The sequence below is a fragment of the Mastomys coucha genome, unplaced genomic scaffold (genome assembly GCF_008632895.1).
Source record: "Mastomys coucha isolate ucsf_1 unplaced genomic scaffold, UCSF_Mcou_1 pScaffold15, whole genome shotgun sequence".
Classification (NCBI taxonomy): Eukaryota; Metazoa; Chordata; class Mammalia; order Rodentia; family Muridae; genus Mastomys; species Mastomys coucha.
Window position 1 is genome coordinate 28,204,122 of NW_022196897.1, and position 9,053 is coordinate 28,213,174.

Below are 9,053 nucleotides of genomic sequence, written 5' to 3' on the forward strand. Positions count from 1 at the left end.
GAAAGAAAGAAAGAAAAAGAAAAAAACATAAAATAAAAACAAAAACAAAAACAAAACAAAACCCTGTTCCCTCCCTGCTCCTGATACTCACCACCCACTTTCTCCTGTTTACTGGCCCTGGCATTCCCCTACATTGGGGCATAGAACGTTCACAGGGCCAAGGGCCTCTCCTCCCATTGATGACCGATTTGGCCATCCTCTGCTACACATATGCTGCTGGAGCCATTAGTCCTACCATGTGCACTCTTTGGTTGGTGGTTTATTCACTAGGAGCATTGAGGGTACTAGCTAGTTCATATTGTTATTCGTTCTAAGAGGCTGCAAGCCCTCCAGCTCCTTGGGTTCTTTCTCTAGTTCCTTCATTGGGGACCCTGTATTCAGTCCAATGGATGGCTGTGGGCCTCTACTTCTGTATTAGTCGGGTCCTGTCAGCACCACTCAGGAGACAGCTATATCAGGTTCCTGTCATCTAGCACTTGCTGGCATCCATAATTGTGTCTGGATTTGATGATTGTGCTCTGCCTATCATTATACCTTCAGTTACTGAAAAAATATTTGGTTCATTGTATGTGCTTTTAAAATGTTATAAACAAATTTTCAGTAGTTGTTTGTGTTTAAGAAGTACACAATATCACAAAGTATTTAAAAAATAAGATGAACTTTAAATATTTTGGAGAATGCTTCTTCCAGAGTCATGAGTAAAGAGAAAGGCATTTTTGTACTTAGGATTATTTGGAAGTGCTAATGAGTTATACCAAGGGTCCAAGCCACAACAGGTGGGTTCTGTTGACTAATCAGGAAGCAAATCTAGCCATAAAGACTTCTGGGCTGTCATGTCTGCAAATTATCCTGAGTTCTATCCCCAGTGGAAAACACATTAATCTGCCCTGATACACACCAAGTCATTAGAAATATCTGCTATAAGAAAAGTCCTACTTTATAATTATAGAAATTAAAAATGGACTTGATTTGCATATTTAAGTTCCCCCTGTACAATGTGCACTTGCCTTTGACTATAATAAAATATTAGCAGTCAAAGAGTTTCCATTTTATAGTGTCTCCTCTAACATTTTGGCCCAGCCCTGTGTATGCAATGTTGGCTTACAACCACTCTGAAGGCAAGCAAAAGCTGTGAACATGATATAGCTCCCTTCTAAGGAAGTCAAGCTTGTTGGTGTGCTCTTCTTGGCATCCCACTACCTCACTGTGCTATATCCATTCACTGTGTTCCTTCACCTATGTCTGACCAGGAATCCTCTTGAATTCCTAATAGTGACATTTCTAAAACTATAATTCCCTGGTAGATACAGTTAAAATTCATATGCTAATTTATATGCATACAACAATTACTTTTGTGTCATTATGAATGATTTCTCTACCCTCAATTAGTTATATTTACTATTTTTTAAATATTTATTAGAATCGGAGAGGGTATATTCTGTGTTATTAGCAGCAGGTTAACAGAAAACCCTGAGGTACTGACTGGGTCACCATATTTAATGACTGTATGCAAGAGTGGCTTCCCACATACTACAGACATCTACTTCTATGTCTTAGTTTTAAACTGTATAAAAATATTTTATCAGTTCTTGACTCTTTTCTGTATTCTTCTGAATTGGAAATTACAAGGCTTAGAATAGATGAATTGATAAGTTAGGATTTTTAAAATAGCACACATCTTTCCAAGACTCTTGGCACTGAATAAATATTGATTTATAAAAACCACAAATTGAGCAATAATAATCTCCATTAACCAAGGGGAAAATTATAGGTGTGATTTAGCAGTTATGGGTGATAGCTTGCTATGCTTTGATGATTTCAATATCAGTAACGGATTAGTGTGAGAGTATATATGTGTGCCTAGGTATGCATCTCTGTATTCATGTATGTATATGTGTATGCACACATAGATGTATGTGTGTGTGTGCTTATATGTGTGTGTTTATAATAATGAGAATTGGAGCCTTTGTTCAGTTTTTGGTGTCCCATGTTTACTGAAAAAACTAAGTTCACTCATTCTGATCTCAGCCCTTCTCATTCTACTACTGCTGTGAATGTTGCTAACCATATACAATACTGTATGTTTCTTTTTTGTTAACAGATGCAGATACCCACAGACAAACATTGGCTGCAGGTTGTAGACACCTATGGAAGAGTTAGGGGAAGTATTAAAGGCCCTCAAGGAGATGGCAATCACATTGAAAGACCAACAGTGTCAAGTAACTTTTACTCCTAGTATCTCCTAGAGACTGAGCCACCAGCCAAAGAACACACACCGGCTGGTAAAAGGTTGCCTGTATATATGTAACAGTGGTCTGCCATGTCTGGTCTTAGTGGAGGAGGATGCACCTAATCCTCCAGAGACTTGATGAACCAGGTTAAGGGACACCAAGGGGAGGAGGCTACCTTCTCAAAGGAGAAGGGTTGGTGGATATGAGGGAGAACACTGGAAGAGGGGATCAGCAGGGGGCAACATTTGAGATGTAAATAAATAAATAAATAAAATTTAGAAAAAAACACAAGGTATCTCATTAACTGAAAAACAATACTAATCTTAAAGCAAACTTTAAAAATAATGAGATCCCTAAATTTCTGGCTTTTCAATACATATTCACATTTTACAGCTTCTGTCTACCATTTGTGTCATCATAGTATGCAAATATATTCTTGGTTTTGAGACACTTGGAGATTTTAGCAAGTTAAGAAGCATATAAGAGTTGCTTAATACAACAATCATTTTTATATATTTCCTTAAACCAATCTTTTCTTAGTAAATGTGTTCAAGAAGGCCACAAATTTTATTTATTTTACAGATTCACCATATAATCCAGGAATAATAATGACATATACCTATAATATAAGTACCTGGCAGAAGACAAGACAGGAAGATTATGAAATTCAAGATAGTTTGAACAATATGGAACCTTACTCTCAAAATCCAAGCAAGCAAACAAACAAGAAGAAAAATTTCAAACTAAAACAAACAAACAAATGAACAAGAGATTCATGATGATTAATTATAAAACTGGCAAATGATAAATGGTGTACCTAAAAAGCCTCTTTTAATGGTTTGACCAGTGTTTCCCCATATTAGTAGACATACATTTTCTTTTCAACATTTAAAATGTTGAAGCATCCTTTGATGGCAAATTTTCTATTTTTCTTTTCTTTTTCCTTTTCTTTTCTTTTCCTTTTTTCTTTTCCTTTTTTCTTTTCTTTTCCTCCTTTCTTTCCTCCTTTCTTTCTTTCTTTCTTTCTTTCTTTCTTTCTTTCTTTCTTTCTTTCTTTCTTTTTTTTTTTTTTTTTTTTTTTTTGAGACAGAGTTTCTCTGTGTAGCCCTGGCTATCCTGGAACTTATTCTGTAGACCAGGCTGACCTTGAACTCAGAAATCTGTCTGCCTCTGCCTCTCAAGTGTTAGGATTAAAGGTGTGCACCACCACTGCCTGGCTGATGGCAAATTTTCTAAACTTGCTTCTTTTATTTTTTTGACATTATAATAAAATAGCACAGTTCCCCCTTCCTAATACTCTCTTCAAACCCTTGTACTTTTTAAAATTAACAGTTGTTTTGACAATATAAAACATGTACATATATTTCTAAATACATAAGTACAACTTTCTCCGTTTGTATAATGTTGATTATATATGTGTTTTCAGGACTGGCAGTTTGATAATAAATAATCAATTGGTGTTCTTCCCTGAGGAAGACCAGTTTTTGGATTTTCAGCATTCTTTAGTTGTCTGTAGTTCATTTATTAGAGTTGAGGTCTCCTGAACTTTCTTCCTGCTCATGTTAGCATGTCTATTGTTTTTTGTCCTCAGCTCATAATTGTGTAGTCATATTGGTGAGACCTTCTGGATGTAGCTTCTGTTATCAGTAGTACACACATCGAACTCCCCACTCATATGGCCCATATGATCTTTTCAACCACTTTTCTGCAATGGTTCCAGTGCCCGAGTTATAGTCATTGTAATATAAATATGTCTATTGGGATTAGACTCCATAATTTCTGATATATATATATATATATATATATATATATATATATATATATATATATATATATATATATATATATATATATATATATATATATATATATATATATTTGGTTGTGGTTTCCTTTATAGCTCTCCTCTACTGCAAAGAAAACATACATTGATGATGGGTGAGAAATATACTTATCTATGGGTATTAGGACAGATATTTAGAAGGTCATTAGGGACTATGCTGGTTTAGTAAAGTGGTAGTTGTAAATTCTCCTTGAAGAATCATCGCTTCTCTAGCCATGGGTAGTTGGGTAAATTGCCTGGACTAGGCATGATTTTCTTTTGGTGGAGCAGGTCTTAAGTCCAATTTGAGACTGTTGGTGACTGCCATGTGTACCACTCCTGCTGTCTTAGTTTTATCTTGCTATGCTAATTGTTGTCAGATGGTTCAGGGCACCTTAGATGGGTAGGACTGTTGGTTTCTTTCCCACTTTGGAAAGTTGCTTTGGGCATGCCTTCTGGTACCATGAAAGCTAGTCCTCAAGGAAGTGGCACTCAGGTCAGTTCAAGCTCAGGTTACAAGGCTATGTTTCCAAAATGCATGATATCTTCAGCAATAGGGACTTATCTTATACCTCTTCCTAGCATGGTAAAAGCCTGTAATAATTTGGGGCTTTACTGGATGACCCTAAACCAGCAACTCAAAAGAGTGTTTTTCATGCCTGGTATTGAAGGTTTTGTCAGATGTCCTTTCAATCCTGGCAGAAACATTTTTAGCCCAGATGAGAAAAATTTATTTAATTATCTATGTATTTTTATGCCACAGTGTACATGAATTATAAATACTTTTACATAGATAGTTAATATTTCCTTGTGATGGATTCAGACACCATTACTATGATTTTCCTCTTGTGAGGAAAATCATTTTTTTCACTGTAGAAGTGAACTACAAACAAAATCCAAATCCATAACGACTAAACCTGCTTCATTTTCATAAATTATAAAATACAAAGGTGGCTGTTTAATGACAAGACTTGAAACAGTACTTGAAGGGGTTTGTGTCAACGTACAAAAGACTCTATCTCCCGGCAAGGCCTGCAGAGCAGCCCCCAGGGGAAGGGCCGACTCCTACTGCTGGGCTAGAAGAGCTGTCTTGTTGGCCTTCATCTTCTCTAGCCGCTTTGCCAGGTGACTGTTGGTCATCTCCATCTCCTCGATCTTGTCCTGTGCTGTCTGTAGCTCTTGCTGTAGCTTCCTTCTCTCTGCTTTCAGCTCATCTTCAGTTTTCTCAGCAGCAGTTTTGTACTTCAGCACCTGGCTCTCAAGCCGGCTGATACTTTGTTCCAAGGTAGCTATGTCTTGTTCTGCTTTCGAAAGCTCGAATTTGTGTTCACTAATTTGTCTTTTGTCATCTCTCTGCATCTCGATGAACTATAAGTCTGAGCCGTTCTGTAGTCCTGCCAGGTCCCCTGACTTGCCGTCATTCCAGGAACACTTCTGCCGTTCTTCCTCTAACTGGAGCTTCAGTTTTCTAATCTGTGACAGGAGCTCGTCTTTTTCTCCACCGAGTTTTCATAGCCTCACATCTAGTGACCCTTCTGCTGACTCTAAGACCTGAGCAGCTTCCTGAGACACCGCAGTAATGGCTTCAACCACAGGCTCATGATTGACATCACCATTGGGAGTACTGTCTGGGGTTATAACTAAGCCATGTTTCTCAATGAGCTCCTCCCTCTGCCAAAGGCCTTCTTTGAGCCTTTCTAACTCCTTTGACTTCTGCATTCACTACCCAATTAGAAGCCACCCCTTCATTTTCTGGTTTCCTCAATAAGAACACCACTTTCCCAACCACTATTGATCCTGTAGTTTCACACCAGGCAGTATTCCCTTTCCATTGTGTTGGTTTTGGCAATGTTACATTATAAGATGAACTCACATCTAAGATTAAGTGCTTTAAGCCTCAGGTGAGAACAAAGATGTGATGTTTTGTTTTCTGAGTCAGGTCTTCTACACTCAATATGATGAATCATAGTTACATCTAGTCACAACAAATTCATCAGCTTATATTTTTTTGTATTTTGAAGAACATTTTCAAAAAATTAGGTTATTTGTACTTTCTATCTATTGTGAATGTAGCTGAGCAAGTATCTGTGAAGTATAAGGTTGAGTCTTTTAGCATAGGTTGAATGTAGTAAAATGATGAATTTAATTTCAGCTCTTTGATGATTTCTTACACTAACTTCTGGAGTGTCTGAATCAGTTACCAATTCCACCAACAGTGACCAATCAGTCCCTTTTCTCCACATCTTCTCTAGGATTAGTTATCAAATTAATATTCAGAAAATGACCAATAGTTTTTGAAAGCTATTTGTAGATTTAATCTGAAATAAATCAAAATTCCCATTCCATTGTTCACATAAATAGAAAAAAATCCTAAAATTCACATGGAACCACAAAAGACTCTGGGTACAAAAATCAATCCTGAGCAAAAAGAACAATGCTTGAGAGTTTATTATTCCAAATATCCATTTTTCTTTCAGAGCTATAGTAATAAAAAACAACATGGTTGTGGCAAAAAAAAAAAACCAGACATATACACCAACAGAATAAAATCAAAGACCCAAAACATGAGTTCCCAAAAATATAGCCATTTAATATTTAATGAAGTTGCCAACAAACTCATCCAAGAGAAAATATAGCATCTTCATTAAATGGATGGGCCATCCATATGCAGAAGAATGAAATTAGACACACATATAGCACTTTGCACAAAAATAAACCCTTGATGGGTCAAAAATCTAAATGTAAAATCAGAGACAAAATTTTTACAAGTAAACATAGGAACTAACTTACATTATACAGGAATAAGACAAGACTCTGGAATAGGAATCAGTTTGTTCAAGAATTTACAAGTGGTTTCTGAAGAGCTAAAGAAATGAATAGGAAGACTATAGAATGCAAGAAACTCTAATCCATGCTTCTGGCAATTAATATCTAAAATATAGAAACAACTAAAACATAAACACACACACACACACACACACATACAAACTTAGAAAAAACCCCACAAAGATCCAATTTGAAAAGTGTGCCTAGAACTTGAATGGAGTTATCAAAAGAAGAAAAATTGTTAAGAAATAACTGAAAAAAGTTGTTGTTCCTAGAAATTATAAAATGCAAATTAAAACATTTTTAAGATTTTGTTTTATCCTGGTCAGAATAGCAAAGATCATCAAGGCAACTGACAAAAAGTAGAAAATATTTTAAACCTACTTTAAAAAAATACTCAGGATTCAGTGTCTACTGTAGGAGCACCAGTAATGCCAAGCAGATTTAGAACATTCAATACTAAAATTACTTCTAATTCCACAGATATTGAAGTACAGACAATTTTGACTTTTTTTTTAACAAGTAATAACTCCTGAATCATTTCTACACTGGGATATGAACTAAGCATGGAATGTCCTGCAGATGTTTAAAGTTTTAAAAAATCAATACCTCTCTACTTATTATGTTTCAAGAGAGAAAATTCAAAGCCACAAGAGGAAAGGGAAAAGTAAATTTTTAAGAGATTAAAAGTGAGAAATGTAAAAATAATTTTAGTTATTACTAACATTTTTCTATTTGGTCTCTTAATGTTAACCCATATTCAATATAAAAATAATGATCAGGAGACAATAGTAAATGGAAACCTAAGAGGAATGATTTGAATGTTTTGCATATATTATCAGTCTACTGTGAGGATGACAAAGTGATTGCATTTTTCTCAGAATTTACACTTCAAAGAGTTTCTTAAAAAGCTAAGGTGATGTGGCCGAGAACAGTTAGGGGATGAAAGAAACTTTGTGGGCAAACCCTTTTATGATGAAAGAAAAGGGACTAGGGTTTGAGATGGATATACAAGGGTGCCATAATTATTTTTAGCAATTTTTATTTAAAAGGTATGTAGAAAATGCTAACACTCTGAACACCAGGATGATATAATTTTCTGTATAGTTAAAGTACTTATGATAATAGTTTAATATGTTAAACATTTTAATACAATAGGTACTATATTTTGGATTTAAAATAATATAAAATATTCTTGTATAAAACTCTGTGCTTGTGCCACAACTTCAACAGAAGTCCACTGCCGTACCAGAGGCCACACCTGTACATACAACCCCAGAGACAATGCCAACATCTACAACTCCACATGTCATGCAGTACCCAGAACCCCAGAATCCCTCTGCTCTATCAGAGGCCATTCTAGTACCAAGCACCACAGAGGCCACACTTCCATACAGAAACCCAGAAACTCAGAGGTAACACTGGCACACAAAATCCTAGAGACCACTTAAATCACCAAATACTCAGAGACATGTTTACCCAATTTTGATTTAACTTTGATAAGTGGTATCTATCATAAAATTTGGTAACTTCTTTAGATTTTCCAATCTTTTTTTTTTTTTTTTTTTTTTTTTTTTTTTTTTTGGTTTTTCAAGACAGGGTTTCTCTGGGTAGCCCTGACTGTCCTGAAACTCACTCTGTAGACCAGGCTGGCCTCGAACTCAAAAATCCACCTGCTTCTGCCTCCCAAGTGCTGGGATTAAAGGCGTGCGCCACCACCACCCAGCAGATTTTCCAATCTGTATGGCCTAAAAATTCTTTACGTTTCCTCATTGTTATCTCATGTCTCTGTTTTTGTTTCTGATTTTGTTAATTTGGACATTCTCTCCGCCTTTTAGTTAGTTTAGAGAAGACTCTTGTTTACCTTTTGATTTTATTACAAAGCCAACTCTTTGTTTCACTGATTCTTTGTTTGTTCCCTTTGCTTCTATTTCACTGATTTCAGCCCTCTGTTTATTTCCTTCTCTTTACTGCTCTTGGGTTTGTTTGCTTCTTTTATCTTTTTCTTCCTCTCCTCCTTCTGCTGCTTCTTCTCCATCTCCTTCTTCATCTCCTTCTCCTTCTCCTTCTGCTTCTCCTTCTCCTCTTTCTCCTCCTTCTTCTTCTCCTTCCTCCTCCTCCTCTTCTTCTTCTTCTTCTTCTTCTTCTTCTTCTTCTTCTTCTTCTTCTTCTTC

General features: G+C 36.0%; 2 pseudogenes; one reads left to right on the forward strand and one right to left on the reverse strand.

Moving 5' to 3' along the window:
* LOC116090126 overlaps positions 1–9,053 on the forward strand; it is a 1,191,078-nt pseudogene that overhangs the window by 525,944 nt on the left and 656,081 nt on the right.
* Positions 5,119–5,772, reverse strand: LOC116091631 (annotated as a pseudogene).